We start from the raw sequence: 9,740 nt of genomic DNA, 5'->3' as shown, positions 1-9,740 counted from the left end.
GCGTGTGAGATGAGTGCAATTGTGTGGTAGTTTGAGCGTTCTTTGGCATTGCCTTTCTTTGGGATTGGAATGAAAACGGACCTTTTCCAGTCCTGTGGCCACTGCCGAGTTTTCCAAGTTTGCTGGCCTATTGAGTGCAGCAGTTTCACAGCATCATCTTCCAGGATTTGTAATAGCTCAACTGGAATTCCATCACCTCCACTAGCTTTGTTCGTAGTGATGCTTTCTAAGGCCCACTTGACTTCACATTCCAGGATGTCTGGCTCTAGGTGAGTGATCACACCATCATGATTATCTTGGTCATGAAGATCTTTTTTGTACAGTTCTTTTGTGTATTCTTGCCACCTCTTCTTAATATCTTCTGCTTCTGTTAGGTCCATATCATTTCTGTCCTTTATCGAGCCCATCTTTGCCTGAAATGTTCCCTTGGTATCTCTAATTTTCTTGAAGAGATCTCTAGTCTTTCCCATTCTGTTGTTTTCCTCTTTTTCTTTGCATTGATCACTGAGGAAGGCTTTCTTATCTCTTCTTGCTAGTCTTTGGAACTCTGCATTCAGATGCTTATATCTTTCCTTTTCTCCTTTGCTTTTCGCTTCTCTCCTTTTCACAGCTATTTGTAAGGCCTCCTCAGACAGCCATTTTGCTTTTTTGCATTTCTTTTCCATGAGAACGGTCTTGATCCCTGTCTCCTGTACAATGTCACAAACCTCCGTCCATAGTTCATCAGGCACTCTGTCTATCAGATCTAGTCCCTTAGATCTATTTCTCACTTCCACTGTATAGTCATGAGGGATTTGATTTAGGTCATACCTGAATGGTCTAGTGGTTTTTCTCCACTTTCTTCAACTTAAGTCTGAATTTGGCATAAGGAGTTCATGATCTGAGCCACAATCAGCTCCCAGTCTTGTTTTTGCTGACTGTATAGAGCTTCTCCATCTTTGGCTGCAAAGAATATAATCAATCTGATTTCGGTGTTGACCATCTGGTGATGTCCATGTGTAGAGTCTTCTCTTGTGTTTTTGGAAGAGGGTGTTTGCTATGACCAGTGCATTCTCTTGGCAGAACTCTATTCGCTTTTGCCCTGCTTCATTCTATACTCCAAAGCCAAATTTGCCTGTTACTCCAGGTGTTTCTTGACTTCCTACTTTTGCATTCCAGTCCCCTATAATGAAAAGGACATCTTTTTTGGGTGTTAGTTCTAGAGATATAATTGGAATATAACATCAGTTTTAGGTGTACAACATAGTGATTACATATATATTAATATGTGTATAATATATATAATGCAAAATGATTATCACAATAAGTTTAGTTAACTTCCATCACCTCATAAAGTTAACAGATTTTTTCCTATGATGAAAAATTTTAAGACCTACTCTCTTAGCAGCTTACAGTTCTGCAATGCAGTGTTATCAATTATACTCAGATACATTACATCCTCAGGACTTACTGTACAACTGGAAGTTTGTACCTTTTCACCACCTTCTATTTTCCCCACCAGTAGCCACCTCCTCTGACTACTACCAATCAGTTCTCTGTATCTATGAGTTTTGGATTTTTATTTATTTTTTATTAATTTTTTTTGATGTTTGTGTACCTTTTTATTCCAAATCTACCTTGCTTAACAAACTTCCCCCATCCCAAATAAGGTGACACATAGAAACAGTCTTGGTATCAACCTATGTTATAGATTCGCTTTGCTATTTCTTTGGTTTGAGAAGATATTGGGGCTTACATTTGGAAAAATAAATGAAAGGATAAACTGAAAGAACTATTACATTTTATTTAAAGGTTTTAAAAGATACGGAGCAGAGCTCACAAAAGTTACCTGAATCATTAAAAACCATAAAGTTGGAGAATGGTTTTTTTTTTTTTTTTAATATAAATTTATTTATTTTCACATTTTCACAATTTAAAAATTTTCACAATATTTATTATTATTTTTTTTAATGAGAATGGTTTTTTAAAAGAGTAGATACCAAAATAGCTTTAAGGAAGAGGATAACCTGTAAGTATTTTAAATTGCTGAAGAAAGCAAAAGAAGACTTAAGATCTGAAGGATAAAAGTTACATTTATAAACATGCTAAAGAATACATTAAAAGAAATAAAAAAGAATGAAGAAACTATACTGTGTCTTAATTCTATTATACATGAACATTGTTTTCATGGGACTCTACAGTCCACTTCAGCAATATTCATACAACAAAAACAATGACTGAGAGAGCTTCAACACTCTTTGGAGCTGGCTATTATAGAATTCATCCTGTATATAGGGTATGCATGAAAAACATCCTGGAAACTCAGAATATCTGCACACAAAATTGCACTTCTTGGTCTTGAATCTGGTAGAGTTGGGGTCAGCTACAACTTGAAGCTTAGCATTGTGGGATGGGAGAGCAATTTGAACTCAAGGGGCACTTTGCTATAGTTAAATATTCTATAAGCTTCTCTCAATGCCACATATCTACTGAGAATTAAAGAGTAAATGAAATTTTCTAACCAGTTACAAGAATCCATGTAATAAAGGGTAACGCTACAGGATTTATACATACTCAGTTTTCTTAAAGCCATAGACTTTATTATAGAAAGTAGAAAGAAAATGGCATTAATAGATCAAGCACATGAATTCCAGAATACTGAATTCCTTTTCCTCTTTTTTTTTTTAATTTCTTTTCCTCTTGCTTAACAACCAGTTAAATCCATGGATTGTAAAATTACATCCATGACAAAAATTTTAGTGTTTTGCGTATTGTCAAAGACCACTATCTAAAAAAAAAAAAAAAAAAAAAAGACCACTATCTTTACCTGAGTGTCCCATTAACTTTAACCTAGAGCTATTTTTTAACTGTCTATAAAGTTTCTTTTCAAATAATTTATTAATTATAACAACTGGGAAGAGCCGTGTGAGGACCTGAATACTTCAGCCAAGCAGTGCAGACAACAAACTTCCTTCAAACCTGCTCTCCTGCCGGGATTTTTATATACTTAAATAACCATTCTCCCTCACTTCTGCAGGGCTACCAGAAGACAGTGGCATTTCTTGGCCATCACAAGTCTTAGGTAGAATCTTCTCTGTTCCTCGATGTTTGGACAAAGGCTTCTGGACATGAAGTTCATGCCTCTGGTAACTCAGTAATGTTCTCAATAAGAGAGATCTCCAATTCAGGTAAAAGTCACTGAAAGACATCCAGCATGTAGGAAGCACTGTTTGATGCCTCTAGTGATTAGTGGATTAAGGACATCACCCTTTTCCTTACCCCCAGCAGCTGTTAGGCAGGTGATGAACTCTTTAGACAGAGAGGACAGCTCTTGACACAACAAAACTGTCATCTGGCAAAGGGCTCTTCTCCTTTCTATGGTTGTTACTTCCTGCTTCTAGCCATGCAGAACCAGAGCAGCTGTTTTGTGAAGCAGTACAATTGAGCAGGCAGGCAGTTCTGCTAGGCTCCAGATTGCAAATGCATGGATATCCTCTATTGAATTGTTATTGATTTGCTCAGATTTTTCTGCTTCCAACTGTTTTTTCTTCTTCTTCCTCTCTTCCACTTGTTTGGCCAGGGATGTCCTGATCCATTCATAGGCTGTATTTCTTGCCCTGGCAAGTTTCTCTTGTTTGGAGGAGACATGCAGCTGAGAAAATAGCTCTGTTCTCTCTTTGGTAAAGTCTTCATTCCCTTTCTTCTCTTCCTCCTCTTCCTCATAGAACTCTGCTAGGGAAAATGCTTCTTTGAGTTGCTCCAGTTCAAGTTTTAGAGTCTCTAATTTTTCTCAGATAATTAAGAATAGATTTCACCTTTATTTCACTTTCTCAAGAGGGCATCTCCAGAGCTTCTATATGTGAAAGGCCTTGAAATTCATCAAAGGGTAGCCCATAATGAATTTTCTTGTCTGTTTCCATGGTAACCTCATTGGAAGTCTGTAGCTCTTCTTTCTCCTTTGCCTCTTGTAAAACCTGAGACAGTGTAGATCAGAAGTCTGGTTCATCAGGCCCTTGGTTCTTTTAAATCCAGGATCCCCTTCTGCTATTACATCCCTTGTCTTTTTCCCAATGAATTCTAAGGCATCCAAACTCCCAGTGATAACACTCTTTCCTGTTCTCTGAACAGCAGTAGAGATGGTCGAGAATACCCCAAATGGCCCACTCATTGGAGAGGACTTTCCATTCTCTTTGGCATTTGTCTCTCCTATTGCATACTGGACTTCAGTTGAAATTTCACTGGGACTAGGGATTCCAAGGGAGGCCTCTGCCTTCTCAATGACATTTGAAATACCTTGTCCTACCTGAGGCTGAGGAGAGCAAGGACTTGCCCCAGCTGCCCCAATAGCCCCATCCAGACTTGGGTACATCTTTGGAAACAGTCTCTTGGCCTGCAGCTTGTGATGCCTGAATAGGGAGAACTTCTGTCTCAAGGTCACTGGAACATTTGGACTCTGGTCTTTTCTGAGTAGAAGCTATAGATTCTGATTTACTCTGACTTGACACTAGTCAACTGACTCAAAAGTCTTGGCTGAAGTTGAGAAGATGATAAATTCTCATCTTCATGGATGGGAGTTGCTTCAGTTATCACTGCAGTCTCAAGATCATCTTTATCTGACATGATTAGATCATTGCCCAGGCCACCTCCTCCCTCACCACAGCCACAGCCGCCTCCTCGGAGCTGCTCCTACTTATTTTTTATTAAATTTTAATGCAGTATAATTGCTTTACAGTGTTTTAGTCTCTGTTGTACAGAAAGTGAATCAGCTACATGTTTATATATGTCCCCTGTCATTGGATTTCCTTCCCATTTAGGTCACCATAGACCATTGAGTAGAGTTCCCTGAGCATTTCACTAGATTCTCATTATTTATGTATTTTATGCATAGTACCAATAGTACACATATGTCAATCCCAATTTCCCAGTTCATTCCACCCCACCTCCTCCATCTTGGTGTCCATACGTTTGTTCTCTGTGTGTGTATGAGTGCAAATAGGATCATCTATACCATTTTCCTAGATTCCATGTCCATGAGTTAGTATACGGTATTTGCTTTTCTCTTTCTGACATACTGAACTCTATATGACTGTCTGTAGGTCCATTCATGTCTCTGCAAATGACAGTTTCCCTCCTTTTTCTAACTAAGTAATATTCCACTGTGTATTTGTACCACATCTTCTTTATCTATTCCTCTGTTAATGGAAATTTACCTTGCTCCCCTCTCCTAGATATTGTAAATAGTGCTGCAGTGAACAATGGTGTGGATGTACCTTTTGAATTATGGTTTTCATTGTGTATTTGCCCAGAAGTGGGATTGCAGGGTTATATGGTAGTTATATATATATATTTTTGCATAAAAACAGCACATTTATTTTTAACTGAAAGCAAAAGATAATAAAAGAATGATAAATATTCCATAGATTTGAATTTACCAAATGAAAATGCTTGATTCTTTTAGCAAATTAATAGGTATGTCTTAAATGTTTAGGGTATTTATCTCACCTCTGTGAGCATTATTCTAATTAGCATTTTAAATCTTGGAAAAAGAGCTAAAATCAACACAGGGAATTTAACAGAGTTAAGTGAAAGTTACACATTCATAAAGCAAATAAATTCCAGGATTAGGTAACTCAAAAAAAAAATATTAACTATAGGAAGGTGTGAGCTGAGTCAGACAACTCAGTAATAATTCATTTGAAAAGATCTAAGAACTTAGGCAATAAGTTCAAGGTAAGAGAAAAAGGTGTGGTAAATATGTTTTCAATACATATACTTTAACCTAATTAATTAACACTTGGGGATTAATCTACAATTGAGTGTTGACATCTACATATTATATTTAAAAATGAGTATCACCTCAATGGCAAAATCTTTGCTAGATACTACAGAGAATGAAAAGCAAGGAAAAACGTATATTCCCTAGAAGAATAATCATTGTGGGAGGTCGTAGGAAAGTTGAGTGAAGTGTCAAGTACACTAATAGTAAAAATACAAAGTCGATTCAGAAGTGAGAAAAATGCATTCAAAAGAATGTTTAGATAAGCCAGCTTGAAGTGTATCAACATATTATATATAGGAAATATTATATATAGAAAGTCTGAGCTCAGAACTCACTTCTTATTTGAATAGGTTATAGAAAAAAAGGCTAGTTTGCAAAGCAATATAAAAGAAAACAAAAGGAAATTGATAGGTTGGAAGAAAGCAAAAGAATAAAATTACTGAATGTTTGATTCCTAGAACATTAAGGAAACAGAAAAGTCATGAATTAAACAAGGAGATTTTCCAAAATAAAAATATAGGTTTGGAATTCAAGAGATTATCTCCACAACTTTTGATAATTAAAGTTTTACAGGTAAAGTTAAGGGAGAGAATTAAAATATGCACAGACACACACACACACTCAAAATCTAGCCAAGAGCATACTCTTAAGTAATAATCTCATATAGGAGAAGGAGAAATAAAAGGAACTGGCAGAGGACAATTTATGGAGATGGGAAGGGAACCAACATACTTCAGTATTACGAAGAGAGAGTACAAGGAGGTATTCCTCAGGGGTGGAGTGAACTGTGGAAGTTATTTGGGCTTTTCACAAATGTTTGGTTCTTTCCTAGTCACATAAGATTATTCTTCCTGCCTGTGCCTCACCCCTCCCCCACTTAATTCAGGAATGGCCAAGTGGCTTAGTTGACCAATAAAATATAAATGGAAGTACCTGTCTATTCAAGGCTGTGGTTTTTCCCGTGGTCCTGTATGGATGTGAGAGTTGGACTGTGAAGAAAGCTGAGCGCCAAAGAATTGATGCTTTTGAACTGTGGTGTTGGAGAAGACTCTTGAGAGTCCCTTGGACTGCAAGGAGATCAGCCCTGGGTGTTCTTTGGAAGGAATGATGCTAACGCTGAAACTCCAGTGCTTTGGCCACCTCATGCGAAGAGTTGACTCATTGGAAAAGACTCTGATGCTGGGAGGGATTGGGGGCAGGAGGAGAAGGGGACGACAGAGGATGAGATGGCTGGATGGCATCACTGACTCGATGGACGTGAGTCTGGGTGAACTCCGGGAGTTGGTGATGGACGGGGAGGCCTGGCGTGCTGTGATTCATGGGGTCGCAAAGAGTCAGACATAACTGAGCAACTGAACTGAACTGAACTGAACCTGTGTCACTCCCAGATGAACCTTTGAATGCCAGAGCATCCAGTCACAGGCAGCATTCCGGAAAGTTCTGCTCTACAGGTTAGCATTCCAGGAGTGAGGATAACATAGATCTTCTAGATGATTCTCACCGGACATGTATTGTGACAATCATAGTTTTTAAAATCTTTTGTTTTACTTTTTTAAGTTATGAAATTATAACACATTTATAAGAGACTTGGAAAATACAGAACAAAGTTACATATGGTTCACTATATGTGACAATTGTTTAAGTAGATAAATTAAGATTTTTAGTTGGAGTTTTAATATCAAACTCAGAAATTAACTGAATGAATGTTCATAAAAGTAAAATAATATAGTAGACCTGAAAAGCATTATGAACCAATTCAACATGATTAAGGTTTATACAATTTGCACACAACAGTAGGATACAAATTCTATTCAAGTTCCCATAGACTATAAACTAGGAGACACTGAAACATCCAGAAGACCAGCTACAGAAATGTCATGGTCTAAAGGTATTGAAATAAAACAGATCTGTTCTCTTACTACTGTGGAATTATGTTACAGACCAATATCAAAAGGTATTTGAAAATAACCTACATATTTTCAAGTGCCATGTGACATTTACCAAGAGAGATCTTTGAGTTAGCTGTTGAAACTCTTGATAAAGTTCAAAGACTGAAAAAACATGGAGGGTGATTACAAAGAGTAAAGGATTTAAGTGGGAATTTAGTATCAAAATGAGAAATAATAACAAAGATCTTTTAAAAATCCCATGTATTTAGAAATTAAATGTCTAGTTTTAGATGAGGGTATATCTAAGAAGCCATAACAAGGAAAATTAGAAAATATTTGTAATAAAATAAAAATGAAAAGAGAATTTACCAAAATGTGCTGCATGTAGCTGAAGCTGCTCAATGCAATAAAAGGTGGAGTCTTGAATAAGGTATGAAAACAATAATAGAAACATGATTAACCTAACAGAATTTTTGCAGTTAGATACCATGAAGGCAATGGCACCCCACTCCAGTACTCTTGCCTGGAAAATCCCATGGATGGAGGAGCCTGGTAGGCTGCAGTCCATGGGGTCGCAAAGAGTCGGACACGACTGAGTGACTTCACTTTCACTTTTCACTTTCATGCATTGGAGAAGGAAATGGCAACCCATTCCAGTATTCTTGCCTGGAGAATCCCAGGGACGGGGGAGCCTGGTGGGCTGCCGTCTATGGGGTCGCACAGAGTCGGACACGACTGAAGCAACGTAGCAGCAGCAGCAGAATGATGTGGTAAGTGGAAAGGTACACATGCATATGTTTTCATTGACCCAGCCAGTCTCTATCTTTTGGTTAATGCGTTTAATCCATTTCCATTTAAGGTAATTATCAATATGTATGATCCTATTATCATTTTCTTAATTGTTTTAGATTTATTCTGTGTAAGTCTCTTCTTTCTCTTGTGTTTCCTGCTTAGAGATGTTCCTTTAGCATTCATTGTAAAGCTGGTTTGGGGGTGCTGAACTCTTAACTTTTGTTTATCTGGAAAGCTTTTGATTTCTCCATCAAACCTGAATGAGAATCTTGCTGGGTAGACTATTCTTGGTTATAGGTTCTTCTCTTTTATCCCTTTAAATATATCATGCCATTTCCTTCTAGCTTCCCTGGTAGCTCAGTTGGTAAAGAATCTGCCTGCAGTGCTCGCTTCGGCAGCACATATACTAAAATTGGAACGATACAGAGAAGATTAGCATGGCCCCTGTGCAAGGATGACATGCAAATTCGTGAAGCGTTCCATATTTTTAAAACATCAAGAAAAAAAAAATCAACTGAAAAATAAAAAAAGAAGAATCTGCCTGCAATGCAGGAGACCCTGGTTCAATTCCTGGGATAGGAAGATCCCCTGGAGAAGGGATAGGCTGCTCACTCCAGTATTCTTGGGCTTCCCTCATGGCTCAGCTGGTAAAGAATCTTCCCGCAATGCAGGAGACCTGGGTTTGATCCCCAAATTGGGAAGATCCCCTGGAGAAGGGAAAGGCTACCTACTCCAGTATTCTGGCCTGGAGAATTCCACGGACTATACAGAGTCACAAAGAGTCAGACACAACTGAGCCACTTTCACTTTTCACTTTCTAGAGTTTCTGTTGCGAAATAAGCTGATAACCTTATGGGAGTCCCCTCATATGCTATTTGTTGTTTTTCCATTGTTGCTTTTAGTATATTTTCTTTGTCTTTAATTTTTACTATATGTCTCGGTGTGTTCCTCCTTGGGTTTATCCTGTCTGAGCCATGCCTCCGGACTTCATAGACTGTTTCCTTTCCCATGTTAGGGAAGTTTTCAAGCTATTATCTCTTCAAATATTTTCTCAGGTCCTTTCTCTCTCTTCCTTCTGGGATGCCTATAATGCAAATGTCAGTGCCTTTCTTGTTGTCCCAGAGATCTCTTTAAAGTGAAAGGCCCCAGTCGTGTCCGACTCTTTACGACCCCATGGACTATACAGTCCATGGAATTCTCCAGGCCAGAATACTGGAGTGGGTTACGCTGCCTCATTTTTTTCATTATTTTTTCTATATTCTGTTCTGTGGCAGTGATTTTCACCATTCTGTCCTTCATGT

General features: G+C 37.9%; 1 pseudogene; it reads right to left on the bottom strand.

Annotated features, from left to right (window-relative positions):
* Positions 1–2,978: 2,978 nt before the first annotated feature.
* LOC104986312 lies at positions 2,979–4,599 on the bottom strand (annotated as a pseudogene).
* Positions 4,600–9,740: the final 5,141 nt, after the last annotated feature.

The sequence above is a fragment of the Bison bison genome, unplaced genomic scaffold (genome assembly GCF_000754665.1).
Source record: "Bison bison bison isolate TAMUID 2011002044 unplaced genomic scaffold, Bison_UMD1.0 scf7180017864066, whole genome shotgun sequence".
Classification (NCBI taxonomy): domain Eukaryota; kingdom Metazoa; phylum Chordata; class Mammalia; order Artiodactyla; family Bovidae; genus Bison; species Bison bison.
The sequence above is the reverse complement of the archived record's forward strand: the minus strand, read 5'-3'. Positions and strand labels throughout refer to the sequence as shown.